Source organism: Pseudonaja textilis, chromosome 2 (assembly GCF_049901715.1).
Source record: "Pseudonaja textilis isolate UNSWEBS1 chromosome 2, rPseTex1.2, whole genome shotgun sequence".
Classification (NCBI taxonomy): Eukaryota; Metazoa; Chordata; class Lepidosauria; order Squamata; family Elapidae; genus Pseudonaja; species Pseudonaja textilis.
Genome location: NC_141991.1, coordinates 155,929,839 through 155,953,650, shown reverse-complemented (window position 1 = coordinate 155,953,650; position 23,812 = coordinate 155,929,839). Strand labels below are relative to the sequence as shown.

Genomic DNA, 23,812 nt, shown 5'->3' with positions numbered 1-23,812 from the left:
TTCTTCTCTGCATGTATCAGAATTTGAATCTCAGAAATTTCAAATGTAAAACACAATAAAAGGGAGGAGGAATAACTTTTGCTGGATACTGTTTGCCAATTAAAAAGGGGTAGCCTTTTTAAAAAAGACAGTCTCGTCATTCCTCATTGTTTCTCTGGAGAAGAATACAGAATTGTAATTAATTTTATTGCACAAGGAAAAGAAAAATGTGAAAATATAAAAAGAATGCTGTCTATATGTTATTAAAAGCCACCTGTGTGTGTAATGAAATTATTGGAAGAGGGTTTGGTTTAATAATACTTAAAGCTAAGGCAATTGTTTATGTTAGATATCTCTTAGTAAAATTATGATTAATTTTTGTAATAATTGCAGTTTACTGAATGGAAACATTTCAAAATGTCTCTATAATTATATTTAGATCTGATCTGGGAGAAAAGAATGTGCAAAGTACTGAAATAATTGCAGTTTCGTAGTTCTCTGCTCAGGTATGCTGAAACAGTGGTTGTCTTTGCCAAAATAATGGACTATACTTCTGGAGGATCAAAGAGTATTCTTCAAGAGTTAGCATGCTGATGCCTCTATTGTACTGTGTCTTTTAAGAGTAGAATCAGTAATCTGGAATTTGCTAGAGGACCTTAGTATATAGCCATTTGATGGCTACGATTTTATCGCTACACTAATAAATAGGAGTCTGAAATCAGAACTTGAAATTAAGTTTGGCTTGCTGGCTTGCTTTGAGGTGACATGCTTTTACAGTTATTAAAAATTAAAACTATATCTTCTAGTCTTTATCTCAGTCAATGACCACCATAAAACAAGAATCAGGCAAAGACAAAAAGCAAAAGACCAATGTAACTTCTTAAATGTAAGTGGAATATAATACGACAAAATATTATTAACATTTTGTCATTAACAAACAAACTTTAAGGGTGTTAAATAATGTTATATACCTTGGGTAAATGTTTATTTACCTACCTTGGTTGGGTTAGGAATTGGAGTATTGGGGAGGGAGGAACCTATAATATGAGGATTAAATGTGCACTACAGTTCTACTTACACCAAGGAAACAGAAAAGATTTTATATCAGATAAAGACTTTCATACACAACATAGAGAACTGTATTTCAGGTATGTTGAATTTAACTTCAGTCAGCTAAAGTGAGCATTGAGGGCATATTTTCACATTTCTGTACCATATCAATTAGCTGGAATAATCAACTTCCTTAATTACAATGAGTAAAATATCTTTAATTTTTTATCTTAGGAATCCTTGACTAATTGAGTCTGCATATATAATGTGCTGATGTCTCCTGTTTAAAGGTAAATCTCTAAATAGAAGTCTTGACATTTGTAAATAAAAATTGTCTTATTTAAGTTTAAAATATCTGATAAATTGGTCAGAAATTGTCATGCTTCTAAATATCTTAAACACTATTTTTTTATAAAACAATTTATTAGTTTTAACAGTTAAAAACAGCGAACAATACACATACAAATAAATGAAAGAAAAAAAAGAAAGTAGAAAAGAAAGAAAAGAAAAGATTGAAAAGAAAGGAAAAAGAAAGAAAAAGAAAGAGGGAAAATTAAAAACATTCTTATTTATTTTACAGTTTGCAAGATCTTTTTTTTTTTTATAGCCTTTGATTTATGTCATATATACACCTATTCTATACATATATCACTATCTCATTATTATCAGTTAAAACTTTCCTCTTATGCCTTATGATATATAATTTATCTATGATTAATCCAATTATACCAACAATTCCAACTATCATAATATTGTGAAGTATCTTTGTTTTTTAGTGCCAGAGTCAGTTTGTCCATTTCTGCGCATTTTGAAATTTTATCAATAATCACTTCATCTGATGGAATTTGATGTTGTTTCCAGTATTGTGCAAAGGCTAATCTGGCCGCAGTTAATATATGTATTGTTATATATTTAGCTTTTTTGGAAATTTGTTTGTCAAAGATCCCTAGTAGGAAGGACTCTGGTTTATACTCGATCTGCTCTTTTGTAATTTCTTCCAACCAAGTTTGAATTTTCTTCCAATAATTTTGGGTTTCTGTGCATGTCCACCACATATGGAAAAAGGTTCCTTCTTTTTTCTTACATTTCCAACAATACGGACTCATGTTGGGGTGCATCTTCGCTAGCCTCGAAGGAGGGAGATGCCATCTATAAAACATTTTATAAAGATTTTCCTTGTATGCTACCGATTTTGTGATCTTATTATTCCTGCCCCAAACTTTTTCCCATTCTGCTAGTGTAATACTACGTCCTACATTCCGACTCCATGCAATCATATTCCCTTTTACAATTTCTTCTTCTAATTCTGTTTCTAGTAAATAATTGTAAAATTTAGTTATGCTTTTTTTGTCCGGTCCTAATAAAATCTTATCTAATTGTTGAAGTTTGTTGTTAATTCCAAATTCTTTCTTATTTGTTTGTACCTACTTTGAATCTGAAGATAAACCCATTGAAAATATTATAACAACTATCTATGACACACAACAAGCTAATATAAACGGGGAACACACCCGCCCAATAAAGATAGAAAAAGGAGTGAGACAGGGCTGCCCACTATCCCCACTGCTCTTCATATTATCATTAGAAACATTATTAACGCGAATTAGGCAAAATTCAGATATAAAGGGATTAACGGTTAAGAAAGAGGAATTTAAATTGCAAGCATTTGCGGACAATATGATCTTCTTTATTGAAGAACCAATAGATAGGGGACTAAAATTGATGAAAGAACTGGAGAATTTTGGAGCAGTAGCAGGACTTAAAATAAATAAGAAAAAAACTAAATTAATGACCAAAAATTTAACAGAAAAACAGAAAATAGAATTAGAAGGAACAATGGAAATACAAGTGACAAAGAAAGTGAAATATCTAGGAATTTGGTTAACACCACACTGTAAGTCACTTAAAGAAAATAATTATGACAAATTGTTACATCAGGTAAAGAAAGATTTAGAATCATGGAGTAAACTTCAAATTTCACTATTAGGCCGGATTGCCACCATTAAAATGAACATTCTCCCCAAATTTCTATATTTATTCCAAACGATTCCAATTAAATTACACAAAAAGTTCTTCGAAGAACTCAACAAAACAACCTTCAAATTTATTTGGCAAGGGAAAAAACCCAGAATAAATGTTAAAGCAATGCAAGATACAAAGAGCAGAGGAGGGTTGGCAGTCCCAAACTGGGAGTTATATTATATGGCCACCTCATTAGTTTGGTTGAAGGACTGGGTGAAGTTAACTAATAAAAGAATATTATTTCTAGAAGGCCACGACTTACAAAGGGGGTGGCACGCATTCTTATGGGATATAGGGAAAACCAGTCAAAAATATTTTCATAGACATTTAATTAGAGACGCGTTACTAACAATTTGGAAAATATCTTAAACACTTTTGCAGTAGGGTTGTAATTTCCAAAATAAATTTTCACGTTTCACAATTATGGAAAGGCAGCTTAAAGCTTTCTATTTGAAGCTTTAACAGTAGCAAGATGATCAATGGAAGGCACTTCAGCCCAAAATGTATGGTGGAGAACATCAGTTCTAAACTATTGTCAGCTTTCAATAATATTTTGCAAATATACAGTATATTTATGATTGAAGGATTTAACAGATTTTGATATTTAGAGTCTTGGGGAGTTCAAATATATATAATGGCTATTTTAAAGAAGTGTGTAAAATCATCAAAGTCATCATCATCATAGGAGTAGGGAGTGCTGCTCTGACAAATATATGTAGGCATCTTGATGCAATTAAAAAGTTAGTCTGTCATGAAACTCTCAATGAACTGTCAATTGATCTATACCTCATATTATTGCTTACTTTATTGTCCACATGTTTTTTGTTAAATCCCAAATTCTGTGTTGCAAAATCAAACTATTGAAGGCCCACTCTTTTATATCATAACCATTGAGTATTTGTGTAAACTTAACTGCAAGTCCAAAATGGTGTGCATTTTAAAAAGAGTGGTGTGGTGGGGAAAGCATCTCTTCAACTCATAAATCTAGCTCTGATGTGACAGTTCTATTGCAGCCTTTTGAATCCCTTGATTTTACCAGGCATTTAGTCCTTTTGTGATGTGTGTATGGAAGCTCTAGGGCACATCTGCTATCTCCTTTATTGCTCACAAAGAACTTAGAGAGGCCCAGCTTGACAGCCTAATTAATGTGCACGGGAGACATTTGCATTGAATATCTTCCAAAGGCAGTATCTTGAAAAGGCAAGGCTCTCTTTTCTAGGATCTGAATTCTGTTTTTTACATGCCAGACAAATGCTTTTGGGGTTTCCCCCCTCTCCTCCTGGTCTTGAGCTAACCCTTCCTTTTCTAATCAAATTAAGTATGAGCCATTGTTCACGTCCTGCCTTGGTCTCTTATGCTTTCCAGAGACAAAGCTTCATCGTATTAATATTCTGTAATAAAAGGATTCCTGCTGAGCTTATAAGTCTTGTTTCTGCCCTCCCATTGAATTGGCAATTCTCTGTGAGCAGGAAAATTTCTTGGAAATCTTGATGTTCTCAATCCTGCTGTCTAGATCCTTATACCTGCATAAAAGGCCTGACTGGAAATTAGGAATGTTTGAATAATGGAACTTCAAAGTTTCTACCTCTGTCTGGTAGCTTTTCTGTTAAAGTTGCACAATATCTTTTCATTGAATTAATTTTTGTATTTATCTTATATAAAAGCCAAATAGAATATTGTATTGCTTAAAATAGAATCAGAATAGAGCTGGAGGGGACCTTGGAGATCTTCTAGTCCAGAGTTCTCCAACCTTTATGACTTTGCAGACCGATGTGGGGGAGAGGAGAAGCTTCCGTGTGAGTATCTGGCAAGCATGTGTACAGCTGACGCAAATGGAGCACTCATGCACATGCCCACTGCTTGTACAAATAGGGATGTGCATGTGCGCTTGCCTGCTATTTCTGCGGCCAGGTTGCCAATGCCTAACACCCCGCAGGTGGGCTGCTGCCCAGAGGTTGGAGATCCCTGTTCTAGACCAACTTTCTGCTCAAGCAGGAGACTATTTCAGACAAATGGTTGTCTTCTTAACCTCCAGTGATGAAGCACACAACTTCTGAAGGCAAGCTGTTCCATTGCTTCATTGTTCTCACTGTTAGGAAGTTTCTCCTTAATTCCTGGTTGCTTCTCTCCTTGAGAAGTTTCCATACATTTTGTCTTGTCTTGCCTTCTGATGCTTTGAAAAATAAGTTGACCTCATCTTTGTTGTGGTAGCCCATCAAATACTAGAACATTGCTATCATGTCACTTGTAGCCCTTCTTTTCACTAGACTAGCCATATCCAATTCCTGCAACTGTTCTTCATATATTTTAGTCTCTAGGCGTTTAATCATCTTAGTTGCACTTTTCCCAAAGTCTCAGTATTCTTCTTGTAATGTGACCAAAATTGAATATGGTATTCCAGGTGTGGTCTTACTAAGGTTTTATAACATGATCTAATACTTCATGTGATTTTGATTCTATGCCTCTGTTTATGGAGCCAAGGATTGTATTAGCTTTTTTGGCTGCTTCCACACACTGCTGGCTTATATTTAAGTAATCGTCCAGTATGACTCCAAGATCCTTCTTGCAGTTACTGTTTTTGAGTCAGGTTTCAACTAATCTATACTTGTATCTTTGGTTTTCCTGCCTAAATGTAAAACCATGCTTTTCTCCACATTAAATTTCATTTTGTGTAGGGCTCTTTATTCAAGTCTGTCAAGATCCTTTTGAATCCTGAGCTTGTCTTCTAGGGTGTTGGCTATTCCTGCCAACTTAGCGTCATCTGCAAATTTGATGAGTTCCCCTTCTATTCCCTTTTTTAAGTCATTTATGAAACTATTGAAGAGAACTGGTCCTAAGATGGGACCTTGTGGCATCCCATTGCTCACTTCTCTCCATGTAGAGTAGTATGATTAAGGACTACTCATTGAGTGCAGTTTGTCAGCCAGTTACAAATCCATCTGGTAGTGATATTGTCTGTCCATATTTTACTAGCTTACTAAGAAATAAGTTGTGGTTTACTTGACGGAAGTTAAACCATACATTTTTTTTTGCTTTTGTTCTGCATGCTTGTGTAGTGGGAGATGGCAGGTAAATATAGGATTGTGAGTGCTTGCAGGTTGAGTGTGTATAATTCCTGTAACATTAGTACAATTCCAGTAAAAAAGATATTCTGTATTTAACATGAAATAAATGAAAGTATTGTATTCCCCAAATCAGAGTATTCTGAACAGTGTGAATCTTGTTGTAGGGAGAATGGCAGAGGTTGTGATTGATCTTTTCCACATAACTCTTCTTAACAAGGCTGTAATTATGGACTTTAATTTGTATCAACTGAGATCTGGAATTCAAAGTTAGCAATAATGGTACATTGAAATCTGACTTTCTCAAGCAAAGCAACATAAAATACCCTGAGTTTTATCTTCACCACTGTTTTTAAAATAAAACAGAAAAGATGCAAAACTAAGTTTATATTCTTGTATAAACTAAGCTTATAACTTTGTTTATATTCAGGATTTTCTTGGGGTTATGATGGAGCCTAATGAATAAACTAATGAGGATAAACAAGTAGGATGTAAGGAACATCCAAAGACTCACTACAGTTTATACTCTTGTTGTGCCGTGTGCTTGATAATAGATTCAGGAACTATTTCCCACACCTATGCACAAGGGTGTTAGGCCCCTGGTAGTCCTTTCTGAATTACTTTTCTTAAGCTGGTAAAGGAAGATCAGAAGTATTATCTTGATTATTCAAAGCCTATTTGAGGCTATATAATTAAAGTTTGGCTGGCAAATATTTTTATTCTGTTAGTTTAATAGCCCTCTCTTTTTAAAATATGACATTAATCTTTTGAAAGTTTTATAAACCTTTTCTTATTTGACTGTTTATTTGCTTTAAAAAAGCATGTTTATTTTGCTTAAAATTGAGTTTAATGTCTATGGGTGTGGGTGTATTTAGTTATTTATTCTCATATATTCATAGTGCTAGAAGGGACCTTTGAGTCTGCTAGGCCAACCCCTGCCCAAGGCATCCCTTATACCATCCTGGACAAATGGTTGCCCAATGTTTTCCTGAAAACCTCCACAGATGGAGCACCCACACACTAAATTGATACCCTGTTCACTGCTTGCAACCAGACAACAATAGTAGGAGGGCGAGGGTGTCAGCCCTGGATCCATCTTGATTCAGATTTGGGACTGTCACAAGGGAGGATAGATAACTGGGAATGAAAGAGAAATGAGAAGGGAAGATAGCTACACAACAACATTCTTTCACCTGAGCTCAAGGTCGAGTTGCTGGAGTTGGAGGGAGTGACTAGACTTGCCGGGAATTCAGAATGGAGGTGGATTGGAAAGTGACTTGCGGATCATCAGTAAGGGGCTGGGTATGAGTTTTAGTGTAGCAGGGGAAAATGTGAGAATTCAGATTTGGGTTTTCCCCACATCTGCCAATATGACTTCTCTAATAAATTCTTACTTGGATGGACTCTGTCTCTGAGTGCTGAATTTGGGATGGAGAGTTTGGTTGGAATGCTGACATTAACCCGAATAGCCTAAAAGAAAATTACAGTAGCTTTTGCAAGAGCAATGCCGCTGTCCGGAGTCCTGAGCCCCAAGATGCTCCCCCAAAATATTGGGGGTGTAAAGACTCAGGGAAGATGGAGCAAGAACCAAAGACAGTTGAAGGAGCCACTGGACCTGTGCCAGGGAAAGCCTGCAAAACCCAGTGGCCACTGCCGAGGCCGCGCAAGCTGAAATCTGGAGAGACACGAGACCCAAGGAACCAACCTCTTGGCAGACCCCGCTGACAGGACCAGCCACACAGTTCAAACCCAGAACAAGTGACTGGTGTTCCCCCACCTCTGGGAGCAGAGTGGCAACTGGGAACTAGAGTTGCCTATGAATGGAGAGTACAGTGGTCCCTAGAGGCTGGCAAGTTTCAAGAGCTGTCATGGAGCCAGTCGCTAGCTGGGTTACCTGAAAAGTTCGAACTGCTGAGTGTGGGTCCCACGGTCCAAACCTCCCCACATGTGGTTCAACTTAGATGGGTGTTGCCACAGCCTGTTTTCAACATTCTGGGATTTGGAGGCGCGGCACTCCAGAGCGGAACATCCACTTCATTTCATTCAGCGGTGGCTGGCCCAAGGCCTGGGTCCCAGGAGCAAAGTCCCTCCACTGCAGATGGCAGGATGACCTCCAGTGCCACCGGACTGATCGAGCCCTGAGATCAGAGGCAGGCCAGGAGGCGCACCAGGCCTGTCCAACAAGTCCCACCAGCACCTCCAGGGATGCTGCTCGTGGACCAGGTTCCACGTGGTTGGGCTTTTTATCCCGGACATGGGTGGATCCAGTACTCGAGTTGCTTCTTCTGGATCTTTGGAATGGGAGCAGGAACCACTGCAGGGAATAATGGATATGCATGAGACCATCTTACTGAGGAGTTTGGAGAGGTCGAGTAAAGAAACCTTTTTTGATTGGCTAATCTGTTTGACCAAACTTTGGATACTGAGGAACCTCTCTGGGGAGAGGAAGACCCTTTCTGATACTGAATCAATTATGGCCCCCAGGTGAATAATTCGGGTGGAGGGAGCCAATTGGCTCTTTTTCCAGTTAATGAGGAATCCGTGGGCCTGGAGCGCAGAGAGAGTAATCCTGGTGTCCCTCTCTGCCTGGCGTTTGGATGGGGAGAGGATGAGAATATCATCCAAATAGCAGTGAAGGCGTACGGGAAAGCTTCTGAGGTGGGCTGCTAGGGCCGCAAGGACCTTGATGAAGGTCCTCGGGGCCGATGCCAGACCAAACGGGAGGGCCACATATTGAAAGTGAAGGTTGTCATAACAAAATCTGAGGAATTTATGATGGGAGGGCCGAATTGGAATATGTAAATATGCTTCGGAAAGGTCTATGGAGGATAGCCAGTCCCCTTGCCTGGTACCCAAGAGGATAGATTGCAGGGTGTGCATCTTGAATTTGCGCTGAATTAAATGACGGTTAAGTCGTTTTAAATCTAAAATTGCTCTCCATCCCCCGGAATGCTTGGGAACCACGAAGAGGTGGGAATAGAATCCCCGCCCTCGCTGGGCTGGGGGAACGGGTTGGATGGCCTGAATGTCAAGGAGATGCTGGATGGCGGCATCTATCAATTGACGTTTGGAGGGGTCCCTTGAGGGGGGGATGCTATGAAGAAGTCAGAGGGGGCGGACTGAAATTCAAGGGCGAGACCAAACCTGGTGGTGTCTCTAACCCAGGCATCAGTGGTGGATGCATCCCATAGGGCGGCGAAGTGTCTGAGTTGGCCGCCAATGGGGAGAGAACGTACTCTATCTGGGACGACGGAAGGGTCTTCCCCCTGATCCCTTATAGGGTTTCCTATAGCTGCCGCCCCTTCTGCTTCTGTCGCCTGTGTTGGTCCGATCTTGGGGTTGGGATCGGAAGGAAGGGGGTCTCGGGTATCTGGGCGGAAAGGGGGGCTGATAGAAGGGACGGGGGAACCTCTCCGAAAGGGCTGAGGGCCTCTAGGTTCTGACCTCCGGAAGAGGGAGGGAAGAAACTTTTTCTTACTGCGGCCCTCGACCAGCAGGGGATCTAAGGCTGGGCCGAACAGTTTGTCCCCTTTAATGGGAGCGGAGGCTCGTTTAACTTTATTTTTAACATCCGCCTGCCAGTGTTTGAGCCAGAGCAGGCGGCAGGCCGTAACGTGGGAGGTTATCGCCCTAGAGGAGAACTTCACAGATTGGTAAGTGGCATCGGCTGAGAATTCCGCTGCCGCCACGAGCTTTGCTATATCCTGATGAGCACGTGTGTTGGTGGAAGGAATGTGCTGCTTCAACTGACGAAGCCACCGGATTGAGGACCTGGTGAAAAAGGAGGCGGCCGTGGCCGATCTAATGGCCCAAGCATCGGCTTGGTGGGCCCGGCGTAAGGCCAGTTCCGCTCGTTTGTCCTCGGGCTTCAGAGCCTCCAAGGCCTCGCTGGGGGTGGAGGAGGACGTTAGGTCCATGATGGGCTGGTCAACCTCGGGTGTGTCTAGCAGACTAGAAAAGTCAGAGTCGAGATTAAAGAATCTCTTGTCTTGGTTGGAAGGCGCAGGGGGGGGGGCCCTATGGAAGAGAGTTGCTTCATCACTAAATCTGAAAAAATGGGTGGGGCCGGAATGACCTCGGCCTCACCAGGGGCTGTCTAAATATGGAGTCTTGGCCCTCTGGAGTGGAGGGGGGGCAGAGGGAGACTGGGGAAGTAGACCGGAGATGTTTTTGGCCTTAAACAGGAGGGACTTGAACATGTGGAACTTGAACAACCCCACGAATGCAGGCTGGTCGGGGGTAAGCCCTTCATCTTCCGACATTCCCCCCTTGCTCAACCCTGCCTCTAAGAGAGGCTCACTGAAACGGGAAGACCCCATTTGGGATTCCTCCTCTTCCCTGAAATAATCGAAGGCCCCTTCCTCCTCCTCTTGGACCCTTTCTGGAGGAGGGCTACCCCTCTGTGAAGGTACCTGACCGATAGGAGGATCTGATCCTGGAAGGGATCTGATGGACAGAGACTCGTGTTCGGGAGCCCTTGGAGAAAAGCCGGGTCTGGACATGTGTTGCAGACCTTCTGCAATGCCCTGGCGGATAGCCAGTTCCATCCAAGCCTTGATGTGAGCTGGGACCTCCATGGTAGAGGGATCCTCTTGGCGCAGGCCAGCGGCCGTAGGTGTAAAGGTGGCTTCAGGAGTTCGCCTGGTCGATGGTCCCGGGGCCTGAGGACCCGGAGGTGAGCTGCGCCTGGATCTGGAAGAGAGGTCTGGAGGGGGGGGGTTGAGTAGAGGTGGAGGGAGTGGAAGGAGGAATGGCTGGAGGCCTCGAAAGTGACTCCCTGGATCGTCTATCAAACTCCTTTTCCAACGCCTTGTGGCGCCTTAAGGCATCCCGCTGGGAGGGATGAGCCTGCCTGCGCAAGTGGTAAGACTTAGACTTAGCCTTCAAAGAAGGGCGTTTGGAGGAATTGTCATCTGCCATATTAATGAGTGAAATTGGAAAAGTATCACTAGAGGCGGTTGGCTCGCCTAGAGTTCAGCCTACGATGAAGGCCGGGTGATCTCTGAGCTGGCCCGCACCCCCTTTTGGAATTTAGAATCTACTAATGCTAGGAAAAATATATACAAGAATAGTATTTTTGTTTGATTTTTTTTTTTGATATGAAAACTTTATCTGATATACTTTATGCTTTGAATATAAAAAGAAATTATTATTATTATTTTTTTTATGTTTTTTACAATAACAAGGTTGAGAAAAACTTGGATCGAAGGGAAAACGAAACTAGCTAAGTGAAAAGGAAACCGAATTAATCAAATAGACGCCTGAGTCCTGAGTCAGAGAGGTCTAGCAGTAGACCTCCATCCGAAGACTGGAGGGGAGAGGAGACTGCTGATCTTCACCCTGAGCGAGGCTGCGGGAAGCCAACAGCTGTGCTTGAATCGTCAAAGAAAGCACTATAAAGTTAGCTCGTGACCCGGGGGTCCGTAGAGCTTAGATCGACCGCAGCAGAAATACGGGAAAAAAGAAAAATGGCGCCCGACCACGAGGTGGCGCCAAGATGGCGGCCGCGAGCTAAGCTATCGTCGGGGCCGCTCAGGACGGAAGGGAGGGCTCCTCCGGCTAGCTCAGCGTGCCCAGAGGGCTGCAATGAGGGAATTAGCCCTTCCCAAGGTTGGCATTCGGGTGGGGGGAAAACCAGCGACGCGCTACAGCACGAAGTAAACGAGCCACTGAGGCGGCACGGAGGCAGAGAAGTGATCTGAGGGGGGGTCTTGCGTGAAGCGCTGCGATCCCGCCCGCTTAAGCCCCTAGGGGCGAGGGAAAACCTCCCCCTAGGTCAATACCCTTTGCGCAGGGGCTAGGAAATAATATAATCAGACCTGATTTCTTGGTTGGAGTGGAAGAAGGACAAATAAGACGAAATGAGCAGAGAAAACCCTGAGTCAGGCAAGGAGCCTTAACTATAAACAGCCTGTCTCTCCGAGGCTGAGCAAAAAAACTGGGGAACGCAGCGTGGAGCCACGTGAGGGGGCGGAGCGTTCCTCAATTGAAGCTCAGCCTGTGAGAGAGGACTCTGAAGCACCTCCCACTCTCTGGATGCTCCGAGCGGCTCGAGGGAGAAGAAAGATTGGGTGTGTGAGAGACTTTGCATTGATTTTCATGGAATAAATGCAGTCTGCGTACAAAATGCTTACTACCTCCCTCTAATGAAGGACCTGCTAAACCATCTGGCAAAAGGCAAAGTATTTACCAAACTAGACCTGTGAGAGGTATACTACTGGGTCCGAATAAGAGAGGGCGATGAATGGAAGACTGCATTCAATTGCCCGCTCAGTAGTTTCCAGTTCAAAGTGATGTCTTTTGGACTTCAGGGAGCCCCACAGTATTTATGCAACTTATTAATGAGGTACTACATGAGCATCTTTATCAGGGGCTCCTAGTTTACTTACATTGAGACTGTGGAAGAGCATGTAAAACTGGTGCAACAACTGTTGAAAAACCTGCTCAATGCCAAACTTTATGTTAAGCTGTCAAAATGCGGATTCCATGAAACCTCCCTAGGCTATCAAATATCCAACGAGGGGATTGAGATGGACTTGGCCAAAGTCATGGTGGTGCTTGACTGGCAACCCCCTCTCACCTGGAAACAATTGCAGAGTTCCTCGGGGTTTGCAAACTTTTACCAACAGTTCATTCCTGCATTTGCTAAGATCGCATTACCACTAACTGAATTGTTGAAAACAAAGGGAACTTACCCCAAACCAAAGCCCAACCAGCTGCTGAGCTTGGCCCCTGAGTGTCAGCGGGCGTTCGAGGAACTGAAGGACTTTTTTCTAAAGAACCAATCCTGTTACACCCCAATCCCAACAAGCCATTTGTAGTGCAAGCTGACGCCAGTGATGTTGCCAGAAAAACTCAGTGGATCAGTTGCAACCTTGCACCTATGTGTCCAAAAAATTGACGGACATAGAGAGACAGTGGGCCATATGGGAGAAAGAGGCTTTCACAGTCTGATGGGCCCTCCTCTCCTGGAAGCATTTCTTGGAAGGGAGAAGGGAGCCTTTTGAAGTCTGGACATCATAAAAATTTAGAGGCGTTGAAAACTCTGCAAAAGCTGTCCCCTAAACTAGGGGTCACCAACCTTTTGGACTTCAGGGAGCACTAAATTCATAATTTTAAATCCTGAGGACCACTAATATGATCTGCCTAATGACCTAATGTAGCTAGGTGGGTGTGACTGGATGGGTGTGGCCAACTTGATGTCACTCACATCAAGGGGCGCCTCACTGGCCTCTCCTCTCCTCTTCCAGCCACTCCTCGCCTGCCTGCCTGGGCTCTTTAGGGCCCCAACAGGAAGCAGTTTTTGGAGCTAAGCAGCCACCATAAGAAAGAGGTGGCAAATCAGCTGGTTCAATTCAAATTGGATCTGATTGAGAAAGAGGCTCAGCAGAAGCACTTCACTGAGGACTACAAGCATAGGCTTTCCAAGCAGAGGGAAGATCTGCAGGAGTGCAAGGCCAGGTACCATCACCTGGAAGTTCAACAGGCTGAGATGGTCAGCCAGTTCCAGGCCATGATGCAGTCCCACTGGAACAAGGCTCTCCGGCTCTTTGCCACCAGCCACACTTCCTTCCAGTCTTTGCCCAAAGCACCAGGAGGCTGAAGCAGACCCAAGTTGGAATTTCTGGCCCTCTCTGACAAGCACAAAAAGATCCCAAGGGGGGAAACTTTCTGCAGCAACACAAACATTCATTGCACGTATCTGGCAATGATCTCTGATTTAGTGCAATATAAAAAATGCAAATAATTTTTCTGCAGACCACCAAAATTTTGTCACGGACCACCAGTTGGTGATCGCTGTCCTAAGCAAGACCACTGGGCTCAGTATCCAAACGATTCAATTTTGAACTAAAACATATTCCAGGCAAAAAGAACAAATTAACTGACGCAGTATCAAGGAAGCCTTAGTTTAACTAAGCGGAAAAAAGTAATACATGCAGTGGTGCTCCAATTGCAGCCAGCAGCTCAGGTCACTACCCGAACCCAAGCTAGGAGTTGGAGATTCCATGACTGACCCAATCTCTGCAGAGATGAAATCTGCTATCCCTGTGGACCAATCGTTGAAGGACAACCCCAATGTCCTGACAATGCGGGGTAGATTGGCCTGGAAGAGTCCCAAGTTGTATGTCCCCCCCAGCCTAAGACTGAAAGTGCTGCAACAGTGCCATGATTCAAGGCTGACTGGACACTTTGGGTTCCTAAAAATCTTCCACTTGGTGCAACATCAATTATGGTGGCCAAAGATAAAAACTGATGCAGAGGATTATGTCAAGATCATATGAAGTGTTCATACCACTTTATTATGCCTTGGTAAGACCACAGTTAGAATATTGTATCCAGTTTTAGTCATAACAATATAAAAAAAATTGAGACTCTGGAAAAGAGAGCATAAAAGAGCAAAAAGATGACTAAGCGGCTGGAAGCTGAAACTTGAAGGGTTGCAGGAATTGGGTATGTTTAGTGAAAAGAAGGCCTAAGGATGACAAGATAGTGTTCCAATATTTGAGGGGTTGCCACATAGAAGAAGGGGCCAACCTATTTTCCAAAGCACCAAAAGGCAAGTCAAGAAGAAATGGATGAAAACTAGTCAAGGAGATAAGCAATCTAGAACTAAGGAGAAATTTCCTGACAAAACAATTAACTATTGAATGGGTTGCTTTCAGGAGTTGTGGGTGCTCCATCACTGGAGGTTTTTAAGAAGAGATTTGGACAGCCATTTGTCCAGAATAGTATATGGTCTTATACTTGTGTAGTGGGTTGGATTAGAAAATCTCCAAAGTCCCTTTCAACTCTGTTTTTCTGTTTAGTTACAGCATCCAATTTGAATGCATGGTTCAAAACTGATGACTATTTAATTAGTCCATTCTGGGCTGTGCTGTATATGACTGAGAAATCTCTTATTTTTTTCAGAGGGTTAAAAAGACTATACTGTAACCTGTAGAGTCAGTTGTCTGAAATTGATGGGAGTTCCAATTGGCAGGGTTCCAATTGACCAAAGATAGCACATTGGCATGCTGCAGTGTGGGGTTTCAAAAACAACAGTGGAGTAAGTTCAGATCAGATTAGGTCCATACTTGGCTTGCTGCAAATTGCATAAGGAGGAACCCCGAGTTGTCAGAGTTTAATGATTTTCTGTAACAAGGAAAGAATTAGTGGGTTCTCATGATCTGAATCCAAGATCCACTAAATAAGGCAGAGAGGATGGAGAGTTTGTAGGAGGGTCAGTTATACTTTGGAAGTGATTTTGTAAACCAGTATAATAGTATAATATCAAGATCTAACATTGTGCAAAAACTGCTTTCCATTAAATAGTACAGTAGGTGAAATTTTCAGTTGGGCTCTAAACTGAAGGTTTTACTCATCCCACAATACGTTGCAGATGTAGTGTGGTCCTTGTTTCTAAAAAAATATTCTTAGAAGATTCTGGACATTTCTGACAAAGTATTTCAAGGAACATACACGAAGTTAATTTTCACATGATTTAATAATACTCATAAGTCAGTCCTTTAGAGGGCTTCATATCTGGGCTGCAAAAAGTAAGTTGATTAGTAGGGGGAAGCAATGGGCATTAGGGTTATCTGTATTTTTTCATCTCTAGTCATAATAGATATTGGAAATTATGTCTTCAAGGAGTGGTAGAACAGGCCACAGCATCTATTTAGGTTCATTGCTGCTTTTTTCTGTGAGACTTGTTTTTTTACAGAATCTGGTTTGGTATATGGATTTGCTAAAATTCCTGTGTCTGTTCGTAGAACTTCCATTCCTGACATAGTCAATAAAAATGTGTTTGGCTTTGATTTATGATTGTTAGAAACTCTCCAAAGGCTCTTGTTAAGCCCAAGTATTGTTTCAGAGCTTCTTTTTTTTAACTGAGTATGAGACTCCATAGTTATCCTTGTGAAACCAAATTATAAGTATTGTTAAGATAATGAAAAAGGCAGTAGGAGCCAAGAAGTAAGGTGGAAGAAAAGATGACATGTCTTTATTTAAGTGGCTATAAATGCTCAGTAATGCTGCCCTGCAGTTTCAGGCAAGCTTCAGACTGGAATATCTTTTTCTTTATATTCTATGTCTAGCATATTTTGCAGAATTAACTGTGGTTGATATGTTTATGAACAAATAGTCTTTTCTTGAATATTGAAATTGGAAATGTTTGAACATCAGGCACAGGATTTCATGCCATATTTCTCAGATTATGCTAAGTAATGAATTGTGGAAGAAACTGTAGTGACTTAGCTAATATTTAGCCTAAGCTATAGAAGAATCAGTATATTATTAACGACAACAGATGATTTGTAAAACTGCAATCATATTTTGGTTCAGTGATGTGTTGAACCAATTTGTACAAATTGTTATTTTGAATACTGTATTTTTGATCTGATAGTACAGTAGTCCCCAATCTTTCTGGCTCCATGGACTGGCGGCGAGGTGGGGGGGGGGGAGGAATTATTGCACATACACAACCTAGCTTCCATGCATGCACAAATGAAGCTTTCCCTATTTGCCTACTGCATGACCCAGTTTTCAACAGGCTGGGGACTGGGACTGATACCAGTCCGCAACCCGAGGGCTGAAGATCCTGTGATAGTAGATTAAGATTAGAGGTTGAGAGAAAAAACTATAGTACTGCCCACAGATTTTAGATGAAAGGAAAAAGGGGCCTGAGGCGAGGATATAAAGGGGAGAGAAAGCAGTGTGTTTTTCACTGCTTTGATGTCTGATAGGTCTTGGTCTCTTTGAGCTTGGTTGTTTTCTTACAGATGTTTCATTACCCAAAGTAGGTAATATCAGTGCTAGTCATGGCATTACCTAGTTTGGATAATGAAACATCTGAAAGAAAACAACCAAGTTCATAGAGCACCAAGGACCCCTCATTTCAACCATGAGTTACAAATACTCCCCTTTATTAGAAAGATGTCTGCTCACTTTTCTGAACATTTCTAGAAACGGCCAATAGGAATTTTTCTCCATAGAGCTGCTCAGAGCATCCAGAGTGGGAGGTGCTCCAGTCTCTGCACTCACAGGCTGAGCTTGAATTGAGGAACGCCCCTCCTCCTCCACGTGACTCCACCGTAGCGTTCCCCAGTTTTAGCTCAGCCTCGTGCGAGACAGGCAGTTTGCTATCAAGCTCCTTGGCCGACTCAGGACTTTTCTATTGGATTTCTTTCATTCACTCGGGTTTGATTGTTTCTTCCCTTAACCCCTGCACAACTGGTTCCTTTGATTTGCCATCCCCCCCAGGAGCGTTTTTTCGCCCCAGAGGGGGGCAAATGGGAGGAATAGCAGTGCTCTTGCGCTGCCCCCCCCCAAAAACCAAAACCAAAGTTTTTTCCCCTGCCGCTTTTCTCCGCCACTTCTCTTTCCCTTGTTTTCGTTGCTAGTGGCTTGATTACTTTCTATTTTAACCGCTCCGTTGTTTCCCCCCCCCCAACGAACGGCGCTTTACTAAGGAAGATTTATTCTCTCCCTTCCTGCCCCACCATCCGCGCCTTCAAGCTCCGGCTTGCACCTGGGGAGGTTTTTTTCCGCCGCTGAGAGCCTCCGAACCCTCGCGTCGGCAGGCGGCCGCCATTTTGGGCATCGCCTTGTGGCCGGACACCATTTTGTTTCTTGCTGCGGTGCGATCTTAGTTCTCTGAAGGCAGGACCTGTAGGCCTGCTTAGAGCTACCTTCCTCTAATTTGATTTTTTCGAGGCAACTGAGCCCGATCTCCTTTTGCATTGTTTATTGTTGGCTATCCTGCAGCCCACTCAGCAGGCGAAGTAGCAGCAGAACCACAACCCTCCCAGTTCCGCCTGGGAGGACAGCTGCTGGAGGCCCTATCTCCTTTTCTAGGCCTCAGGCGTTCAATTGGCTAATTGGGCAAACTGATCAATTATTTTTCTTTATTGCACTAGTCTTTTTCCTTTACTTGCCCAAAATTTCCCCTTTTTTGTTTTTGTTTTTTGGAGCAGTACCCAGCCGTAGCTCACGGTTCATATTGCCTCATATACATACATACATACATACATACATACATATATACATATAGATAATTTAAAATAATAATAATAATAATAATAATAATAATAATAATAATAATAATAATAATAATAATAATAATAATAATAATAATTCCAAAAGGGGGGCGTGGAACAACTATCAGGACATCTGGCCTTGTTGCAGGTCGAACCCCTAGGCGAGCCAACCGCCTCATTCTAATCATTCGTATATCTGGCAATTACCTTTAAAATGGCAAAGGACAATTCTTTCAGAGGACCTTCTTTGAAGTCCAAATCTAAAGCCCACCATTTGCACAGGCAGGCTAAGGAAACATCCAAAGCCTCTCAGAGGGACGCCCTAAGACGCCATAAGGCATTAGAAAAGGAGATTGACAGATGAACCAGGGGGTCACGCCCAGGGCCTCCAGTTCTCCCACCCTCCACTCCCTCTACCTCTACTCAACCCCCCCTCTTCCAGATCGTTCCTCCTTATCCAGGTGCAGCTCTCCCTCTCAGAGTCCTCAGGCTACTGGAACATCGGCTAGACGGGCACCCGAAGCTACGTTTACCCCTACAGCCGCTGGCCTACGCCAAAAGGAACCATCCATAGTCGAGGTTCCAGAACAAATAAGATCCTGGATGGAGCTGGCTATCTGCCAAGGAATTGCGGAAGCTCTCCAGCAGATAACCAGGCTCGGCCTCCACCCGATGGCCCCTGAACTCGAATCTCTATCTGGCAGATCCTTGCCCAGATCGGAACTTCCCCTTGGTCAGGTACTCTCGCAGAGGGACATCCCTCTTACAAAAAGGGAGGAGGAGGAGGAGGAGGAAGGGGGTCTGGATCAATTCAGGGAAGATGAAGATCTCACTCTAGGGTCCACACATTACAGCGAGCCCCTCTCGGAGGCGGAGCCAATGGAAAGAGAGATGTCCGAGGACGAGGGTCTCACCCCTGATCAGGCCGCCTTTGTGGGCTTATTCAAACCTCACCCATATAAGTCATTCAAGGCCAAAAACATCTCAGCCCTGAGTACGCAGTCACCCTCTGACCCCCCCCCCCACATCATTCTCGGAGGGCCAGGATGACTCCATATTTAAACAGCCCGTAGTGGAGGCCGAAGTCATTCCAACTCCACCTATCTTCTCTGACCTAGTATCAAAACAGCTGGCCTCAACAGGAGTGCCTCCCTCCCCGTCCAGCCAGGATAAAAGATATTTCAACCTCGACCCAGAATTCTCTAACCTACTAAATACCCCTGAGGTCGACGAGCCCATAGTAGGCTTAGCGTCCTCCTCAACCCCAAGCAACGCCCTGGAGGCCCTGAAACCTGAAGACAAGCGGGCCGAGCTGGCCTTGCCAATCTGATGCTTGGGCCATTCGATCAGCTACGGACGCATCCTTTTTCACCAGGTCCTCGATCCAGTGGCTCCACCAATTAAAACAGCATGTCCCTTCAGCCAACACCAGGGAGCATCAGGACATCACTAAGCTTACGGCCGCAACAGAATTCTCGGCCAACGCCACTTACCATTCAGTTAAGTTCTCTACCAGGGCGATCTCATCCCATGTCACAGCCCGTTGTCTGCTCTGGCTCAAGCATTGGCAGGCGGACGTCAAGAACAAAGTCAAACTGGCGTCAGCCCCCATTACAGGGGACAAATTATTCAGCCCAGCCCTTGATCCCTTATTGGTCGAAAGCCGAAGTAAGAAAAAATTTCTCCCCTCTCTTTCGGAGGTCAGAACCCAGAACCTCTCAGCCTTTTTGATGAGGGTCCTTTCGACCCTCCTACCAGACCCCCTTCTCTCCCAGGTTGCAGAGAGCCCCTTCCTTTCAGTCGGCCCTACCCCAGGATCAATCTGACTCGGGCGACAGGAACAGATGGGGCGACAGTTACAAAAGACCCTTTCAGGGACCAGGAAGAAGACCTTTCTGGCGCCCAAGATAGACCTCAACACTCCCCTCCCATTGGCGGACATCTCAAACATTTCGCCTGCCAATGGGACTCCTCTACCTCTGACGCCTGGGTCAGAGACACCATCAGATTCGGTCTTGCCCTTGAATTCCAGTCCCCCCCCCAACTTTTTCATGGTATCTCCCCTTTCCAAAGACCACACCAAGCGTAATCTAATGGATTCCGCTATCTGGCATCTCATCGACATAAAGGCTATCCAACCCGTCCCATCCTCGCAACAAGGGAGAGGTTTCTACTCTCACCTCTTTGTAGTCCCCAAACATTCATGAGGGTGGAGGGCCATATTAGACCTAAAAAGACTTAATCGTTATCTCATCCACCGCAAATTTAAAATGCATACATTACAATCCATCCTCCAGGGAACCAGGCAACGAGACTGGCTCACTTCCATAGACCTTTCAGAAGCATATTTACACATCACAATTTGGCCCTTCCATTACAAATTCTTGATATTTTGTTATAATAACCACCACTTTCAGTATGTGGCCCTTCCCTTTGGATTGGCCTCGGCCCCAAGGACCTTTACCAAGGTCCTTGCGACGTTAGCGGCCCACCTCAGGAATCTCCCTGTGTATCCACTGTTATCTGGATGACATCCTCATCCTGTCCCCCTCCAAACGTCAGGCAGAAAGGGACACCAGAATTACCCTCACCGCTCTCCAAGATCATGGTTTCCTTATAAATTGGAAGAAAAGTCAACTATCTCCATCTACCTGAATAACCCACCTGGGGGCAGTGATTGATACGGTTCAAGGGATGGTCTTCCTGTCTTCGGAAAGACTCCTTAGCACCCAAAAATCTGTAAGAGAGATCAGGCGATCAAAAAAGGTGTCTCTATTAGACTTGTCAAAGTTATTAGGAAAAATGGTTTCATGCATCTCTATTGTTCCCTGGGCCCATTTACACACCAGATTCCTACAGTGGTTCCTGCTTCCATACCAGCAATCCGGAAGAATCACCTCAAAATGCATGGTCAGGGTACCTCCAAGGGTCCTCACGTCCCTCCTCTGGTGGACCAAACCGGCCATCAACAAAGGTCATTACTTCAAGGAGCCCCAGAGGCTCACCCTCACCACGGACGCCAGCATATCCGGATGGGGCGCTCACATCCACTCGCTCTCATCCCAGGGCAGGTGGTCGGCGACAGAACAACAGTGCAGTATAAATTGGTTGTAACTCCACGCTGTACACCTGGCCCTACGCAGCTTCCTCCCCCAGGTACGCGGACGTCATGTCCTTATCCTAACAGACAACATCACAGCCAAAGCGCAAGTCAACAGACGGGGGCACACAATCCATTCGACTAATGAGGGAGGCCGAGCGCCTCTGCCGCTGGGCAGAGTCCAACCTCCTATCTCTCAAGGCAGAACACATCTTGGGAGTTTCAAACATCCAAGCAGACTGGTTGAGCAGGGCCACTATAGGCCAGTCAGAATGGCGCCTCCATCAGTCACTGTTCAGGGAGGCGTCCTCAATCTTCAGACAACCGGTCATGGACCTTTTCGCATCCCCGCTCAACGCTCAACTCCCGAGATTCTTCTCAAGGTACCCATCTCACGGGGCGGAGAATCACAATGCGTTACCTTGTCCCTGGCCCATGGGACTCCTGTACGCATTCCTCCCGTTAGCTCTAGTCCCCAGAGTCATCCAGAAGTTGATCCTCGAGAAGGCGGAACTGCTTCTGGTGACCCCCTACTGGCCCAGATGACTGTGGTTTGCGGACCTCTGCAACCTATCAGTAGCCCCCCCAGGAGGATCCCATCGGACAGGATCTCGCTAACTCAGGGGCCCCTTCTGCATCCAAATCGACAATGGCTCCAACTAACCGTCTGGAGGTTGAGCGGGACCGTTTAAAGAGAGAAAAGTTTTCTAACCAGGTCATCGATACCATTCTAGCTACCAGATGGCCCTCAACCACCCGTATCTATAACGCTACATGGACCATTTTCTGTAGATGGTGCCACAAATCCCAAATCAACCCTCTCTCTCCTATCGCTCAAATTCTGGACTTTCTTCAGGAGGGACTGAATAAAGGGTTATCCCCCAATACATTGAAACATCAAGTTGCAGCCTTAACAACCGTCATTTCTTGCGGCGACATTGGCTCCCTTTCCCATCACCCCCGTATTCGGGCCTTCCTTAGAGGAGCCACTAACTTACATCCTCCAACCGTACACTGGTACCCAACCTGTGACCTTAATAAAGTCCTCATTTCACTCACCAAACACCTCTTCGAACCCCTAAGGGAGACAACAATCCAGTTTCTAACATTCAAGGTAGTGTTCCTGGTAGCCGTCACATCCGCCCGTCGGATATCGGAAATCACAGCCCTGTCCGTTAGAAAGGACATCTGCATTTTTCACGCTGATCGGGTGGTTCTCCGACCTGACCCTACCTTCCTGCCCAAAGTCAACTCAGCTTTCCACAGAGCGCAGGAACTCATTCTCCCTAACTTTTGCCCCAGACCCTCGCGGGATAGGGAAAGACAGTGGCATACCCTTGACGTGAGACGTGCGCTGCATATTTACATTAAGCGCACTCAGCCCTTTAGGAAGTCGGAATCTTTATTCCTTTCATTCCAGCCCAAGACGCTGGGTTACAAAGTATCCCCGTCAACTATAGGCCGTTGGATCAGAGCAGCAATCTCTAGGTCCTACCTATCACAAGCCTTGCCGGTACCCAGTGGAATAACAGCACATTCCACTAGAAGTGCGGCTACCTCGGCAGCTTGGGCCACTCAGGCATCGATAACAGACATCTGCCAGGCGGCCACCTGGGCATCCCCATCACGCTTTATTAGGCATTTCAAGATCGATGTGTTTGCCTCAGTGGAGGCTTCATTTGGCAGATGAGTCCTACAACAAGTCCTCAGGGACCTAGAGGAGATTCCGAACCAGACGGAGTCCCTCCCGTAGGACAGGCCAAGCTTTGGTATGTCCCACTCTGGATGCTCTGAGCAGCTCTTTGGAGAAGGGGCGTTGGTTCTTACTTGATACGCCTCTTCTCGTCGAGCTGCGAAGAGCATCCAGCCGCACCCTAATTTCACCGTCTGGTGGGGAATCTTGTTTCGGCCAATGAACCACTAAGGTAGTTAGGATGAGAACACGGTTTTTTTGTCTTCTCCTCTTCGCAAAACTGGGGAACGCTACGGTGGAGTCACGTGGAGGAGGAGGAGTGTTCCTCAATTCAAGCTCAGCCTGTGAGTGCAAAGACTGGAGCACCTCCCACTCTGGATGCTCTTTGCAGCTCGACGAGAAGAGGCGTATCAGGTAAGAACCAATGCCCCTTTTGTCACATATCCGGAATAAGAAGCTAAAAAATTAGTAATTTCTCACTTCTACAGAAAATCTAAAAGCAACTTTGAAATAGTCTGTAAGGAGCCAAGGTGGCACAGTGGTTAGAATGCAGTATTGCAGGTTAACCCCGCCCATAGTCAAGAATTAGATCCTGACCAGCTTGACGTTGACTCAGCCTTCTATCCTTCCGAGGTCAGTAAAATAAGGACCCAGATTTTGGGGGGTACTATGCTGACATTTGTAAATCACTCAATGCTATAAAGTACTACGAAGCAGAACAGTATAGAAGTCCAAGTGGTATTGCTAGTGCTACTGGTCATGATCACATACTACCCCTATGAGCAGGTCTAACATGACCCTGAATGATGAGATTCAGGAGTATATGAAGGAGATAATCTGCTCCTATTCTAATTTGGATTTCGCATCTGACAGTTTGGAAAATAGGAAT

General features: G+C 44.3%; 2 protein-coding genes across 7 annotated transcripts in view; one reads left to right on the top strand and one right to left on the bottom strand.

Annotated features, from left to right (window-relative positions):
• Positions 1–23,812, bottom strand: part of YIPF2 (Yip1 domain family member 2) — a 453,467-nt gene that overhangs the window by 358,570 nt on the left and 71,085 nt on the right. The window lies entirely within an intron of this gene.
• The window catches only part of CARM1 (coactivator associated arginine methyltransferase 1), an 85,735-nt gene that overhangs the window by 4,581 nt on the left and 57,342 nt on the right, over positions 1–23,812 (top strand). The window contains exons 2-3 of one of the 6 annotated variants that reach the window (XM_087926078.1): positions 419–485; positions 1,264–1,319. The exons of 4 other annotated variants lie outside the window; for them this stretch is intronic. The gene's annotated coding sequence lies outside the window, so the exon portion shown is untranslated. The remainder of the gene's footprint in view (positions 1–418; positions 486–1,263; positions 1,320–23,812) is intronic. One more of the 6 variants, XM_087926077.1, reaches the window with a different exon arrangement.